This window comes from Podarcis erhardii (genome assembly GCF_964252035.2).
Source record: "Podarcis erhardii genome assembly, chromosome: 15".
NCBI lineage: Eukaryota > Metazoa > Chordata > Lepidosauria > Squamata > Lacertidae > Podarcis > Podarcis erhardii.
The window spans coordinates 39554586-39566129 of NC_138505.1; the positions used below are offsets into that span (position 1 = coordinate 39554586).

At 43.7% G+C, this 11544-nt stretch overlaps 1 long non-coding RNA gene across 1 annotated transcript; it reads left to right on the forward strand.

Moving 5' to 3' along the window:
- Nucleotides 1-19: 19 nt before the first annotated feature.
- LOC309330574 lies at nt 20-4881 on the forward strand. Its single transcript, XR_014151481.1, has 3 exons — nt 20-323; nt 3125-3171; nt 4690-4881. It is a non-coding gene; the product is annotated as an uncharacterized lncRNA (long non-coding RNA).
- The last annotated feature ends 6663 nt before the right edge of the window (nt 4882-11544 follow it).

Genomic DNA, 11544 nt, shown 5'->3' on the forward strand with positions numbered 1-11544 from the left:
CCGCTCGCCTCCCCAACAAGCGCCACCCCGCCTCCCCATTGGCTGCCCTTGGAGCCCAATCAGAAGAGGCGTCCGCTCCGCAGCGCCACCAATCCGAGGGAGGACGTTCCATTTGCCTTCCCCTGAAAGGGGAGATTAAGAGAAGGGGCGGAGGAAGAGTCTCTATTCCACTGGGAGAGGGAGGGAGGGAAGAAAGAGGAAGTGATGGCTATGACGTCACAGCCCATTCTTTTCTAATGGGATGTTTGCTCTGTAATATCTTTGAGAAATAGATGGGGGGGGGGGGACAATGGACAGTGGTAAGACCTCCATATCTCTGTTCGGTAAGTCACTGTAAATAAATGCACGATTTAAAGCGGCAACTCTAACTCCACTTAGCATGTTACAGATAGGTAGCCGTGTTGGTCTGCCATAGTCAAAACAAAACAAATTCCTTCCAGTAGCACCTTAAAGACCAACTAAGTCAGTTCTTGGTATGAGCTTTCGTGTGCATGCACACTTCTTCAGATAGTGTGCATGCACACGAAAGCTCATACCAAGAACTGACTTAGTTGGTCTTTAAGGTGCTACTGGAAGGAATTTGTTTTGTTTCCACTTAGCATGGGCATGGGAGCAATCCCCGATTGAATGCAACATTATGTACATCTCGAGCCGGCTTATTAGGACTGGGCGTTGAGGGATTCTCTTCAGCCTTCCGCCAAAGTCCACAGCGGCCGCGGCTGAAGTGCACCTTGATTGCATTAAAAAAAACAACCCCCCCTCCTCAAAAAAACAAAAACGGGCGCGCGCACACGTACATACATACATGCATACATAACGGGAATATATTTTATTGCACTGCCGAACAGAACAAAACGGCTTCTGCCCTTTTCAGTAGCCCTGGGGAGAATTCTGCAGTGGGAATATATGGTAGATGCAATCAATTGCACATTTATAAATTCTACATATTAGCATGCCTTTTTCTTTCAACAGTAGGACACCAAACTGCTGTTGTAAACTGTTTGAAAAACTGTTTTACAACGCATGTTGGGGGAGCTTCTAGCTATTGGCAAATCTGGAGGCTTTGTGCAAATATCCCTGCTCCTGGGGGTGGATGGGTGGCTAGCAGTGCTGTCAGGATGAGGGCTGGCCCTTCCCATAGGCCAGGAGTGGGAAATCTGCAGCCCTGATTTTTACATTCCACAGCCTTTGGTAAGATAAGGGTGGCCTGGTTTCTTCTCCTGGAAATCCACTGATAGGGAGGGAGAGAGATAGAAGCAGGTGTCAGAAAGAGAATTACTTATTTTCATTTCTATACTGCTTTATATTTTTAATAAAATAATCTCAAAGCAGTTTATAGCACATTAAAGCATGCAGTGTTGGGGTTCGCTAACCAAGCTGTCTTGGTCACTGAAAAGCCAATAAATGCCATAGACAGAGGAGATTCCCATAATCACTCATTTATTCAGCTGAGTAAAACAGAGCAGGAGAGCCACACTCACCAGTCTGATGGTGAAATCGCCCCAAATAGCCTTTGTTCATACTTTTTATAGGCATTCCCCCTTTCGAGGTTCCTTGCGCTGATCAAAACAGGACACCCTTGAAGGGGAGAGTTGCCTGGCAGAGGGAGGTTTTCCTGAAATCGCCTAGCAACGTTATCTGGTTTTCACATATTTGTTGCTCATCCTCCAAATTTCAAAGCAGGCAGTTTTTTACAGAAGCAAAATGGCATCAGGCTAACCCAAAAAAGAGACAAAAACAGGCCTCTGTGGCTTTTCCTAAGACCCCACAAAACAATGTCCCAGAGAATCGTGGAAATTGCAATGTGACAAAGCAGAGGGGGGGGGGCAGTTCTGTCCCACAGCAGCTGTTCCAACTGAGGTCATCATGTGTGCCAGAGTAAACAAAGAGGTTCCATTCACCACTTGCTCGGTTGAAGGGCTGCTGGGACAGTTGCTGCAGCTCTGTCTAAATACAAGACACGATTGCCTATGGACATCTCAAGCCTTTGGGCATTGTTAAAAGTTATTCTTACTCTACGTCCTTCCTTGACATCCCTTCTGCTGGGTGTCTTGACTTACTTAGTTTTCAAACCTGAGGACAGGACTTGTCTCTTCATTTCTGACTGAAGAGCAGGATGAAAGAAAATAGAATAAAAACATTAAACTGTACATTTGAAAGAATATATGCCTTCTTTGTAGTGCTTGGAGTTAAATTTGCTCTTTGCTGTTCTGGTACAGCCAAAAGGAACACTATATTTTCTTATGGAAAAATAAGCTGGTGGTATTGCCAAGTCTATTTCCTGAGGAGCAAGACTCAGGTATCAAGCAACAATAAATAACACTGGGAAACAAAATTTTTGTTGCATTGACACCTGCAGTTGTTCTAACCTAATTTCGTTGTGCTGATTTCATATCTGAAGTTGGTTTTGCTCTGTAAACTAGTTTTTTTGCAATTCATGTTTTTTCCACTTTTTGCCATAATTTTGCTTTTCAGAATGCAAGAATTCAATATTTTATTAAACACATAGCCAAAGTAGTAAAATATGAGTATAAATATAAGTGACTTACATAGTATTGAACATGACATGTATAGCATTGAAAATGACATGTATATCTATGTACATAGATATGTATATGTTGGAGGTATGCAAAAAAATGTATTCCCTTGGGATACACAATATACTAGGGAACATTTTTTTTTTCATTTTCTGTTGCATGGTCCGATCTGAAAAATACAAATATTTAGGCTACAAAACTATAAAAATAAAGAAAATTTAAGTTTGCAAAACAATAATTAGCATGTGGTTAGGCTAGATCAATGTGTCAGTGTCCACTTATCCCCAGTGTAAATATGACATATCAGCAAAAGTCAGAAATTGAAAGATAACTATAGCATGTACATGAAAATCGATTTCAGATTTGAAATCAGCATTGAAAGAACATATAAGAACAGTTGAAAAATCTCATGCAACAGAAAATGAAAAAAAAATAATGTTCCCCAGTGTAATCCTAGATAATACTGGAGAACATGATATGCTCTGTTAAAGCAAGTCAACTTCAGTATAAAGCCAGTCAGTTCACATGCTAAACTCTGGTTGAGCTAAAAGAGAAGCTTTTAATCTTGCAATTGTGTCCCAATGCAGGTACGTTGGAAGTGATATTCGCAATGTAGTTGTACAAGCAAGCAGAGGTGAACATCAATAACAAAATCCTGTAGAAGAAATATGGTGTGACTGTTTGGGTAAACTTTCCACAACTGGCAGTTTATTGATTTGTTTATGACATTCCTACCCCACCTTTCCTCCAAGAAGCTCAAGGTCCTTTTCCCCATTTTATCCTCACAACAACCCTGTGAGGCAGGCTGGCTGAGAGGGAGTCAGACTGGGCCAAGGTAACCCTGTGAGCCTCGTGGGGATTTGAACCCTGGTCTCCCGAGTCCTAGTCCAGTGCTCTAACCACTCCACCACACGGGCTCTCCTAGAACCTGGGCATGGTGGCCGTGGGTTCTAGTCTAGCAATGCTGGTTGCCCAGCAGCAGAATGTGCAAACATTTGAACTGAGGTTCTCTGATCCTCAGCATGTACAGGTGTACAAAGATTTGTGGTGCTTACCCTTTGCTATTTTTGAGAAAAATATGGCTTCCAATGAACTCCTGGCAGTAAGTGAACATGGCCATTTCCAGTGGACTTAGTTCCTGCGGTCTAGTCTAGGTGTGCTGGGAGTGGCACGGGCATTGGGAGATGGAGGCGTGTGGCCCTGACCATGGCATAGAGCAGGGGACATCACACCCCTGAATGTGGCCCTCCAGAGATATCTAGCTCGTCCTTGGGATGGTCCTGTGACCACCTCCCTTCCCATTCCACCAGGGGAACCCCTTCTCTGGCCCTGCCCTGCAGATATTTTGCCTGGGTGTGCCCTTGAGCGGTGATGATGCCTCTTGCTTCCTGCATGGGGGATGGAGAGGGGTGTGAGGTCGTGCCTTAGAAAATATGAGAGAACAAGGTGTGTCTGAGGATGTGCTCAGCCCAGGACTTCGTTTTCAGGACAAGAGCTGAAATTTGTGTAAAATTGTTTTACACACCAAGCTGTTCCATTTTATTAAATTTTCAAAAGTTTAGAATATATAGTTCAATACATAAATTTGTCTTTTCCTGACTTCCCATCCCATTTTCTGTGGTGTTTGAATTTCTCCTCCTTTGCTGCACAGTACCTTCTATTTCTTATATCAGCACTTCAATGCTATATATATTCTCTAATTCCTTCTGTTGCTCATATTTTAAATCCTGCTCTCGAGTTCATTAAGCTATAATAGTCCACAAAGGGCACAAAACAAGCAGCCCTCAGCTTTTGTGCCTGGGGTCTGGGTTGTGGGGCCAGTGGGTCCTTGTGCACTGAGTACCAGCATCTCTTTTCCTAGAAAAGAAGCACTGGTGACAATGCTATTAATTTGTGGTTTATATGATTTGGTGGTTCTTGAATACTATTTTTCCCCTGTTTATTTTTATTCCTTGGTTCCCAAGCTGTGGGATTGAAAATACTCAGTTCAGAGTGGGCAATGAATATTGTAAAAAATGAACAGTTTGTTATAAAACCATTAAAATGATACACTAAGCAAAAACCAGGTGACATTCAAGACCTTTGTTAGAAACCCAGAAGCTGCTGGTCATCCTAAACCTTTTGTTAAAGTTCAATTCCTCTCTCTCCTCAGTATCCCAGCACCACTGGATGTTGCTGAGCCCGTTGGCATTTTGCCGGAGGGCTTCAGCCATGAAGAACTGCAGGTCCAGCTAGCTTCTGTCCTAGCTGGCCTGAAGAGCTGGAAAAAAGGGGTCCTGATCCCCACTGTCTGTGCCAATGACTCTCCTGCGAACTCTGCCATTGCCTTGGTTAAAAGGAGAGGCTAGGGTCCTCAGCAGCTGCTTGGAGCGGCTGATCTTGCTGAGCCTGGCCATAGCCTCTGCATTCCTTGATTTGATTCAGAAAATAGGCAGAAAAATAATCTCCGGGGTGTTTCAGGGCATCACCTTTAGAAATTAATTCAGCTGCCATGGTTTCTTCCAAGGAACCTCAGGAATTGTAATTTGGTGGAAGTATTGAGAATATTTTGAGATTTCTAGCTCCCTTAATACCGCAATGATTTTATCATCGCCATCTACATAAAGCAATCCAATAACATTGTTTTCTGGGTGGTTTAAAGATCTACTGTTCCCAAGGTTCCCCATTTAAAAGGTTCTCCATTCTCCTGATGCAGATAACAGGCACCCATCCCAGTTTAGATTGGGAGCGAAGGATTAAAGGACCCCTCCTTTCCTCACCAGGTGTCATAGCTACTTTTTTTCTAAGGGTTGTCTCAACCATTAGTCATCTTCAGAGTAGACCCATAGGAATCAATGTACATGACTCCTCTAGTTGTATTCATTTCAACGGCTCTAATCGGAGCAGAACTTAGTTGCGTAGAACTCTAAAGTGTGTAGTAAAACTACAGGTGGTGGATAAAGTGAAAACCTGTATTAACCTCCGTCTGAAAAGTGTTTTGTGGGGGCAAGGGAAGTGCCTATAACACTCTCCTCCCCGTTCTCCTCCCTGGTAAGCGTCTTTCTCTTTGGGGTTCTTTAGCTGCTCAAGAACCGCCTGGGAATCCAGCGCTGCAAGGAAACCCTGGTGCAGTTCCTCCTTTGGCTGGAGCAGAGGAACAAGGAAGTGCAGAAGCTCAGCCTGCGAGTATTAGCTCTGCTGCTAAATTGCATGCCTCCAAATTTTGTGATTCAGTTCCTTCATGCAAAAAATGTCTTCAGAAATGCTGATCAGAAGGAAGTGAACACAAATGAACTTGAGACACACATTCAAACAACTAAAGCTAAAAATAATAATGAACAAATATAGAAAAATAAAAAAAATACAAATGCAAAAAATATGTATCAAAGTAATATAAAGAAATTTATGCAAGACAAATAATAAACAATATGTATATACCATATTTCAGTTCTTCTTTTCTTCCAATTGACTTACTTCATCCTCATCACAGTTCTATTTTCATTTTTAACTTATTTACCCATATCTTCTTTTGCAGAAGTTAATCAAAACAAGTCCAAGTATTAATTTGAGGGCACTGCTTTTTAAGGTATTCTCTATACAGTGGTGCCCTGCAAGACGAACGCCTCGCAAGATGGAAAACCCGCTAGACGAAAGGGTTTTCCGTTTTGGAGGCGCTTCGCAAAACTAATTTCCCTATGGGCTTGCTTCGCAAGACGAAAATGTCTTGCGAGTTCCTGCGGGTTTTCCCCCCTTTCCCCCCCTTTTCCTAAGCTGCTAAGCCGCTTATCAGCTGATCTGCTAAGCTGATAAGCCGCTAAAAGCCGCTAAACCGCTAATAGCTAATCCGCTAAGCTGTCAATGGGCTTGCTTCGCAAGACGAAAAAACCGCTATACGAAGAGACTCACGGAACGGATTAATTTCGTCTTGCGAGGCACCACTGTATGTCTATGTAATACTGACAATGGAAGAGACATGTTCCATTGTTTCCTTCTGCCCAGAGCCACATGGGCATTTCCTCTCCTTGTATGGTGTCTTCCTATATTAGCCTTCCTGAATAGCTATGGGGAGGGCCTGACAACGGGCCACAGTAAAAGCCCTTTGCTGTTTTGTGATTTCAAGGTTGGATATGTATGGCATTTGGGAGGTGAGGTATCTTCTGGTTTCATTGATTAGAAAATTTGGGGACCTGGGTAGATCTGCCAGGCAATGTGTGTCTTCCACACGCTGTTTAATTTATTTATTTTTGCTTGCTCATACCCCATGTCAAGTAGAATCTGTGGGTTAAAGCCTAAAGTAGTTATTATATTTTTCACTGCACGTTGAATGTAGTCGCCGTGGGCTTTTCTGCTTCCTGATGAGCAAAGGGCTGTACCCAGATATTTGAAGCAGGTGACCTGCGCGATCTTGTGACCATCGATGTACCATGTATGTAGTTTGGGCCTCTTGGCAAAAACCATGATTTTGGTTTTCTGGTAATTGAGTTCCAATTGGCTCTCCTTACAATATGCTGCCAGTGTTTTCATGGCTCTTTTAAGGCCTATCAGTGATGAGGGTAGCTGCACCATCTGCGTAAAGCAGACCAGAATATGCCTTCCTGTGAGTATCGGAGGGTGAGAATTCGTATTATGAAGGCAGGAATGTTAGGGCGTCATCCTACTCTTGAGTAGGACCCTGGCAGAGACACATGCCTGACTGGCATGTTCTCTCTCTCCTGGTCAATCGTTTGGGAGCTTCAAAAGCTTTCTTCTGCCCAAACATCACAGCGACTGATGCCAACAGACACACTTAGGGATCCGCAGAGTTTGCGCAGTCCGCGTAACAGAACTCAGTAGCTCAGCATTTGGCTAATCTACGTTTATTTAAATATACAGTGGTACCTCAGGTTACAGACGTTTCAGGTTACAGACTCTGCTAACCCTGAAATAGTACCTTGGGTTAAGAACTTTGCTTCAGGGTGAGAACAGAAATCGTGCTCCAGTGGCGCAGCAGCAGCAGGAGGCCCCATTAGCTAAAGTGGTACCTCAGGTTAAGAACAGTTTCAGGTTAAGAACGGACCTCCAGAATGAATTAAGTTCTTAAACCGAGGTACCACTGTAAAACACTCGGAGCATTCTGACTTCCTCTTTCTCATCAGGCAGTAAAGAGAGAGAACAAAGGACAACAGTCCCACATCACGGAACACAGCAACACAAACATCCTGTCTCCATCACTTCCCACTTTGTGGAATGGAAACATACACCGTCAGATCCTAAAACTAAGAATTTGTCAAGAATGTATAACTTGCTGTTGAAAATGGAATACACAAGATGAAATGGTTAAATCTGTGATGATTAAATGGGCACAAGATGTTGGACATAACATTATGATGGCTGACTGGGAAAAGTTATGGACCACAGGTATGAAGTTTACGGCATGTAATGCCTTAAGAGAGAATATAATGAAAATGATTTACAGGTGGTACTTGACACCAGTCAAGCTTGCAAAAATTCATCATTTGCCCGATAATAAATGTTGGAAATGTAAAGAGATTGAGGCTACATTCTTTCACCTTTGGTGGACATGCCCAAAGATTAAGACCTTCTGGGAGATGATCTATAACAAAATGAAAAAGTTACAGATAGGTAGCCGTATTGGTCTGCCATAGTCAAAACAAAACAAATTCCTTCCAGTAGCACCTTAAAGACCAACTAAGTCAGTTCTTGGTATGAGCTTTCGTGTGCATGCACACTTCTTCAGATACACTTTCAGTGTATCTGAAGAAGTGTGCATGCACACGAAAGCCCATACCAAGAACTGACTTAGTTGGTCTTTAAGGTGCTACTGGAAGGAATTTGTTTTGTTTTGAAAATGAAAAAGGTATTTAAATATACTTTCCAGAAGAAACCAGAGGCCTTTCTCTTGGGCATCGTCGGCCAATTGGTGCGAAAGGAGGATAGAACTTTTTTATGTATGCTAGATTGGAAAAAATTTAAAGCTTATCTTCAAAAATACTGTAAAATTAAGGATTGTTAGAAAGATGTTGGAAAAAGAAAATTATGTGGTTTTGGCAGAAATGACATAAAGGATTAAGTAAAAATGAATTGGTGAAAGAGAGAACGTAAAATTATAGTATATTAAGACAAATTATTAAGATAAAAACAAGGTTGGAAGGATTTGCTGAACAAAAATGGGAGGTGCACACTCAAACACAGTTCAAACACATTCAAAGGTTTTAATAAAAAGTAATCTTTATTAAATAGTTTTCCAGATGAAATACATTGTTTCCGAGAGATTTGCATGGGGAAATCTTTTTGATTCCTCAAGAATAAGGGGCAGTGGGGTGAGGGAGGCCAGGGCCACATCCACACCATTCCATGCGCTATGAAGCCGCTTTAAACACTCATGGCTTCTTCCCCCAAAGAATCTGGGAGCTATAGTTTGAAAAGGGTCAGAGAGTTACCTGGCAAGAAGGGAACCCTACTCCTACCCCTGACGCTAACCCTAACTCTAACCCTAACGCTAACCCTTAACCTTTAACTAGAGCTACAATTCCCAGAGTTCCCTGACAAGAAGGGAACCCTAACCCTACCCCTACCCCTGACACTAACCCTAGCTCTAACCCTTAACCAGAGCTGTAATTCCCAAAGTTCCCTGGCAGAAGGGAACCCTACCTCTACCCCTACCCCTGACGCTAATTCTAACTCTAATGCTAACCCTTAACTCTTAACCAGAGCTACAATTCCCAGAGTTCCCTGACAAGAAGGGAACCCTAACCCTACCCCAGCTCAACCCTACCCCTACCCCTACTCCTAACCCTAAGCCTAACCCGCCTAACAACTCTCTGTCCCCTTAACAACCCACAGTTCCCGGAATCCCTGAGGGGAAGCCATTCCTGTTCAAAGCGTCTTCATAGCACTTCTAATGTGGCCTAATGTGGCCTAATGTTTCCTCCCTCATTTTCTTCTCTCTCCCCACTGCCCCATCACTTGCAATGCAGCAGATGTCCGCCTGCAGTCTTCCTTCAAAGCTCCTTCTCTCAGGGACGGCCACAGCCTTGTCCATTGTTTGCTGCCAGGATTTCACGTTCATTTCTCCAATGTAAATAGGGACGTCCTGCGGTTCTCTTCATGAGTTTGAAGGCTGGACTTGGGGAAAACCTCACCGGCTCCAGACATCCCTCACCAAATTTAACAATCTTGGCCTCCTCAGTGCCACAAGAAGAGCACACTTCTTTTATAATGTGGGATGTAAAAAAAGGACACTGTACCACAAGTATTTGTAAAAGCCCTTTAAAGCCAGTTAACACACAGTTACATAAATGCAAGGGCAGCTTCTCACTGCCTTGCACCAGAGACAGCAGCAAGTTTGTGAGGCAGTGCTGGACAGAACTCGATGCTGGCAACCCAATCCTACACTTTCTCCATGACAGGCCCCTGCTAGACTTTGTGCTTTCTGCACACACAGTTCATTGGCTTTACTCTCTTCCTAAATACCCTTTTAGCTATGCTGTACTACTCATTGCGGGACGCGGGTGGCGCTATGGGTTAAACCACAGAGCCTAGGACTTCCCAATCAGAAGGTCTGCGGTTCGAATCCCTGCAAAGGGGTGAGCTTCCGTTGTTCGGTCCCTGCTCCTGCCAACCTAGCAGTTTGAAAGCATGTCAAAGTGCAAGTAGATAAATAGGTCCTGCTCCAGCGGGAAGGTAAGCGGCATTTCCGTGCACTGCTCTGGTTTGCCAGAAGCGGCTTGGTCAAGCTGGCCACATGACCCAGAAGCTGTACACCGGCTACCTCAGCCAATAAAGCGAGAAGAGTACCGCAACCCCAGAGTCGGTCACGACTGGACCCAATGGTCAAGGGTTTAATAATAATAATAATAATAATAATAATAATAATAATAATAATTTTTATTTATACCCCACCCTCCCCAGCCAAGACTGGGCTCATGGCGGCTAACAACCAATAATAAAAACAAGTTGATTAAAATACAATTTAAAAGATTAAGATACAACATAAAAGCAATAAGGGAGCAATCTCTTCGTAGGAGGAGAAAGGAAAAAGAAAGAGGGGGAGGGAATCAAACTGATTCTGAGCCAAAGGCCAGGTGGAACCACTCTGTCTTACAGGCCCTGCGGAAAGCGATCAGATCCTGCTGGGCCCTGGTCTCAAGAGAAAGAGCATTCCACCAGGCCGGAGCCAGTGTTGAAAAGGCCCTGGCTCTGGTTGAGGCTAATCTAACTTCCTTAGGGCCTGGGACCTCTAGGCTGTTGCTATATATGGACCTTAAGGTCCTCCGTGAGGCATACCAGGAGAGGTGGTCCCGTAGGTATGAGCGTCCTAGGCCGTGATGGGCTTTAAAAGTCAAAACCAGCACCTTAAATCTGAACCTGTACTCCACCGGGACCCAATGCTGCTGGAAAAGCACTGGATGAATATGCTCCCATGGCAGAGACCCCGTGAGAAGCCTCGCTGCAGTATTCTGCACCCGCTAGAGTTTCCGGGACAGTGTCAAGGGCAGCCCCGCGTAGAGCAAATTACAGTAGTCAAGCCTGGAGGTGACCATCACATGGATCACTGTGGCCAGCTCGGGGTCTTTACCTTTACCTTTACTGAAAATAAAAAAATTCCTTCCAGTAGCACGTTAAAGGCCAACTAAGTTCTAGGTATGAGCTTTCGTGTGCATGCACACGAAAGCTCAGACCTAGAACTAACTTAGTTGGTCTTTAAGGTGTTACTGGAAGGAATTTTTTTATTTTGTTTTGACTATGGCAGACCAACACGGCTACCTATCTATAACTTTACCTTTACTGCTCATTGCAATGCCTCAGATACAACTCGGCTGAGGAATGGCAATGCTTATATGCTTGGTTTTCTTACTCTAAAGCTAAGAAGCTGATGCTAATACAGTATTTTACTGTGGTTTTATAATTTGTCGGAAGCTGCCCAGAGTGGCTGGGGCAAGCTAGTCAGATGGAGGCATGTTGTTGTTGTTGTTGTTGTTGTTATAATACCTCTGGAGCACAGCAGGCCATATTTTATTCAGGTTGC